Source organism: Lissotriton helveticus, chromosome 2_1, assembly GCF_964261635.1.
Source record: "Lissotriton helveticus chromosome 2_1, aLisHel1.1, whole genome shotgun sequence".
Lineage (NCBI taxonomy): Eukaryota > Metazoa > Chordata > Amphibia > Caudata > Salamandridae > Lissotriton > Lissotriton helveticus.
The window spans coordinates 1,618,312,330-1,618,317,412 of NC_136059.1; the positions used below are offsets into that span (position 1 = coordinate 1,618,312,330).

Here is a 5,083-nt window from a genome sequence, read left to right on the forward strand (position 1 = left end):
CTCCAGAAAGAGTTATTTTTGTAATATAGTACAAATCCATTCAGTAGTTTTCAAGAAATTAAGGCTCAAATCTTTGAATAATTCATGCCATGGAGTATGGACACAGCTGACAGATCTAACGATGAGATCTTATTCGCTGCCACCACATTAACAAAGATGGACTCAGGACTCGACCCCTGATGGTGTAAAAAAAAAAACTTGTAACCACAAATCCACAGTGGATCCCCAAATCTGCAACAGAATGTTTGTAAAAGCACACACACCTGCTCTTTAAAAAACAACCCCTGGGCAGCGCATTGCATCTTATTGGGAAGGGAAGGAAGCATGCGTCCCCTCTCGCCGGGCCTCCAAGAGGTTCAGGGGATCCCATTCCCCAGGGCTGATATATAATTAAAGGGGAGGGGCATGCAATCCTGCTGCCAAAGCATTCCGGAGGCTGAAGGGACCTAATCCCTCAGGACCGATTTGTAAATTAAGGGCAAGGATGCCCCCCTCCACGAGCCAATACTGGCCTTTGGACTCCAGTGCCCATAGACATAAATGTTGGAGCAAGGCATGGCCATTGTATGGTCTCAGGGACCCCATCCCCTGGGTCCAGCTCCATTGCAGTGACCCCTGGACTTGACCCCCACAGGACAAATTAGATTAACTGCCCGGGAGAGTGTGGGCGGGGAATTCTAATGTGGACCAACATAGTTGAAACAGAGATCTGCTCCCATCATGTGGGGGCACAGACATTTTCCCAGCTCCCGTCAGGTGGGAGTGAAAAGTAAATGTACTCCCATGGGGTGTAGACAATGCCGGATACTGCCCTCCCAGAATGGGTGCTGGCAGGGAAGCCAATGGGGCTGATGGGGCCTTAAGCTTTCCCTGCAGCCCCCAACATCTGACATGTAGTGGGGTGCCTGGGCTGGCAAAGGGCCATCACAATTTTTAAAATAATGCTGGCTCCTGCAGTAGCAGGGAGCATTGGGGGCCCTGGTGGCACTAGGGCTCCCCCCACTGCCCCTACCAAAAATAATGGTGTTGGGTGCCCTGGGTGGGCACTGGAACACCCGGAAAAAAAAGTAAAAAAGGTGAAGGGTTGCCAGGTCCTGCACAGCCCATGGGGCAGGTGGTAGGAAGCTGGCAACAACAGGGGCCCTGGGGCACCTCCTTGGAGCCAAACATACATAAAATATATGGGTGTACTGGGTGTACATCGGGACACCCAAAAAACCCCACAATAGATGAATACTAAATTTCTCATTTATGACTCAATGCTCCTTGAAATAAGTTCCCCATAAGGCCCTGGAGCTTGCTGGTATTCCTGGAAAGGACAGGGGTCCCATAAGGCCTTTTTATGACGTTGTGGGGGGCTGTAGTAGGTGCAGCAGGCCGCCAACAGCATTAACAAGACCAGAAAGTATCATTGAAGCCATGACCCCCACAAACGCGTACTTGCCACTCACCATGTATTTTGTTTTCACAAAAGATTTGATTTGCGATGTCATAACTGTTCTTGTGAATACTATTACTTTACATGGTATTAGTGAGATAATATATAATGGTATAAGAAGTGCATGGGGAAGGCACAAGTTATAGTTTATGTTGTATGTCTACCAAGTTGAATACACCGTATATGGAGATACGTGTGTTATCTCAGGTACATTCTGCCATATTTTCTTGTGCAACACTGACATTTTTAATGATTGTTTTAATTGTTAATTTTTATATTCATGTATTTGCTGTGTTGTACTTAATCCCCTTTTTAAATACCCTTCTGCTGCTAATAAGTCAATTGCTGCCACTCACTGCTCATAACTGTAATTACTGGGACCTTCGAACCTCTAGCACTGGGCTCCTGGTTACCAATTTCTTTGCATTTTGCACACTTCAGTACCGAGTTGGGGGAAGGATTTTAATCCATCACTGAGGGGCACATAATCAGGTGTTAGCTGTGTTTAGTGCCTCACCTGACACAGGCACCATTTTGGTCTGCACTCTAGTTGTTCACATCTGGCCTGGCTTCTTAATGTGCTCCAGGACACTGATGCAGTGACAGCTCAGGTACACTCTGCAGTACTTTGTTTATAAATGCTGACATTTTTAATGATTGTTTTAGCTGTTAAGTTTTTGTATTTGCTGTGTTGAACTTAACCCCCTTTTCAATTCCCTCCTGCTGTAACAAGTCAATTACTGCCACTCACTGCTCATAATTGTAATTATTGGGAAGTATCATACCTCTAGCATCAGGCTCCCGGTTGCCGACTGCTTCCACTTCAGTACTGAGGAGGGGGAAGGGGATTCCTCCATCTCTGAAGGGTGCATAATCAGGTGTTGGTCGTGTTTAGTGCCTCACCTGAGATGGGCTCATATTTGGTCAGTGCACTAGCTGTTTACATCCAGACCGGCTACTTAATGTACACCAGGGCAGAGACACACCGCTGGCATGCCAAAGACCAGCATGTCTGCGCCTGTATAGGACCAGGAGTCAGTACCCCTACCTGTTTAACTAGAACTAAGATCAGCTGAGCTGCCAACAAACTAAGATCACTTCATTTTTCACTAGATAAGGCCCTAATATACAATATCCACCCAGACAGCAGCAAACCTAAGCTGTATAGAGTGTAAATTTACTACGGCAGGCTCTAAACACCATGTTACCATCGACAGGCCAGAGATGGAAAGTGACAAGAGCCTTCTCTGTCAGTTATACCTGCTTAATTGCAGCTGATTACCCAAACACAACATTGAATTATTTACCTTCCTAGAGGATAAGAAACCCATAGCCATGGAGTCCTGATGCAGAAACCTGCCTGCATCAGGACTCCATGCCTGACGTGGCGATGACCCTCCCACAGGGACACACCATCGGCAGGCAGGACACAGAAGGAAATAGAAGAGGGGACTAGCCTTATATATAAAGAGGAGCTCAAAGCAAAATTGGATTCCATACCACTTCTTGGAGGTGAAGGCTTGACATTTTCTATAGAGCTAACCCCAACTTTCACTTTATCTGGCTGCTTTCATACTACTTACCTGGCCCGCCTACCCAGTTCGTACAGGCTTTACCTGCCATTGTGGCAGAAAACAGTCTTCTGACAGCTAACTTCTCAGTGCTTGGTGACCTAAATCTCCATTAGGAGAATAATATTTGCGAAATACCAAAAAATGTATAATAGACCTAGAATCAGTCTAACTAGAACAATGGGACAAATCCTCCACTCACACCCAAGGTCACTTGCTTGGCCCCATTTTCTCCAATATAACTGACTTGGCCACAGGGGACCCTATTAATATACTATTGCCAGACCACAAAATAATTACTTTTCGGTTGAGCAGGATACATCTCACTGTGTTTGCACCCTGCAAACAAAGTATTAGAAGTAATTGGCCTAAACACAGAAGCGTGGGAGCGCACTCGCCCCAACTCCATCCCAGAAAAGACAGGAGACATAGTCACCAGTTACAGTAGATTTTAATTTTGGATGCAGAATGCCCTTAATCAGCTGATGCATCTTAAACAAGATAAGGTCATTCTCCTGGGTGACAGGGCGCCATGGTTCTCAATTGAAATCTTGAAATTGAAAAAGGAATCCAAACAACTAGAAAGGGCTTGGAGAAAAAGTTAAGTTGAAACTAGTGATAACAAGTACAAAAAGGTAGTGAAGAAATACCACTACACTATTAGGGAAGTCAGAGTCAATAAATTCACAAAAAAAAAATGAAATGCCTCAAATCCATCTAAAATTCAGTGTGGTGAACAGTCGTATGAAACCCGCTAATAATAAATCTGGTCCTTCTCCATCGCGGTCACATTGCAATATGTTGGCTAACTTTTTCCTGGAGAAGGTTAACAACATTCTCCGATCTCTGGGAGTGGACGGCGGAGCAATTATAACTCCCCAGCTGGGCACTCAGCACTTTTCCTGAAATCATGGAAAGTGGAATAGAGTAGAGTTCAGTGTATTAGAGTGGAGTTGCTTACACTTGAATAGCTTACAATGAAGTAGCATAGAGTGCAAGGATGTGCAGTGTAATGGCATACATTGGAGTGTCATGAAATGGAGTAGTGTAGAGTGTAATAGCATAGGGTGGAGTGGCATACAGTGGGGATTGGTTGAAACAGATGTAGCAGGAAAACAGGTTATTTAGTGTAAAATAAAAATGTTGGTAGTATGTATGAATATTAAAAGTAGTGTTAAAGTTCCTAGGGTCTCATTTATGAGAACTGACACTTTGCTGCTGTTAGGCAGTGATGCATCAGAAAAACCTGTATTGCGGTACACCAGTTTGAAATGCTATGAATGTTTAATAACTGAAGACAAACTGTGCATATATAATTTGTAAAATTGTCTCCTGAAAATCATTCTTAGAACCATAAATTACAGAAACAGAGTGGTATGAGGTAATACATTTCACAAGAATTGTACACCGGCTTTTATTAAAGCAACTTATTGTTGAACACTTCAGTCGTTAATCGAAGAAGGTTTTAATCGACTGCTTTCAATATTGATGAACTGGAAGCATTGGTCATGTCAATCTGGCCCTCCACGTTGGATATATTCCATCTCTTCTTGCGTTAGTAATTTCCGCCTGTATTTTGAAGGTAATGTTCTCACTAGTTCTGAAGTGTCAGGTGTACCTTGGGTTTTACTGACTGGTGGTGTACTCTGAAGGCCTTGTAGTCTGACTCCCAAAGATGACTGTGCAGCAGAAGATGGTGCTGTAAATGGGTATACCATTGATTTTTAAAGCTTCACGGAATCAGGTCTTGGGCTGGCTGTTCTGTCTGGAAACTTAATTAGCCGAGCATGGGGCTTGACCACCTGAACGACCCTGCTGGCAGCAGCCATCTTGCTGCCCATGGTGAACCAATGTCTCCAAAGCTTCCAGGTCCAATGTTGTCATACGTGATGTTTTCATGGGCATGCTGCCACCAGGAAAACTGACACAGGTGCAAGAACAGTGACGCTAGGCTGCTTTGCGAGTCATACACCACTGTTTACATGCCACAAATCACCCTTGCATCACATTGGAGTGTATCAATTGTCAAAGAACACTTAAAAATTGATGTATTTAGAAAAACATGTTCCCATAC

General features: G+C 44.2%; 1 pseudogene; it reads right to left on the reverse strand.

Annotated features, from left to right (window-relative positions):
- Positions 1 to 4,376: 4,376 nt before the first annotated feature.
- LOC144819868 (alpha-ketoglutarate dehydrogenase component 4 pseudogene) lies at positions 4,377 to 4,850 on the reverse strand (annotated as a pseudogene).
- Between the last annotated feature and the right edge of the window lie 233 nt (positions 4,851 to 5,083).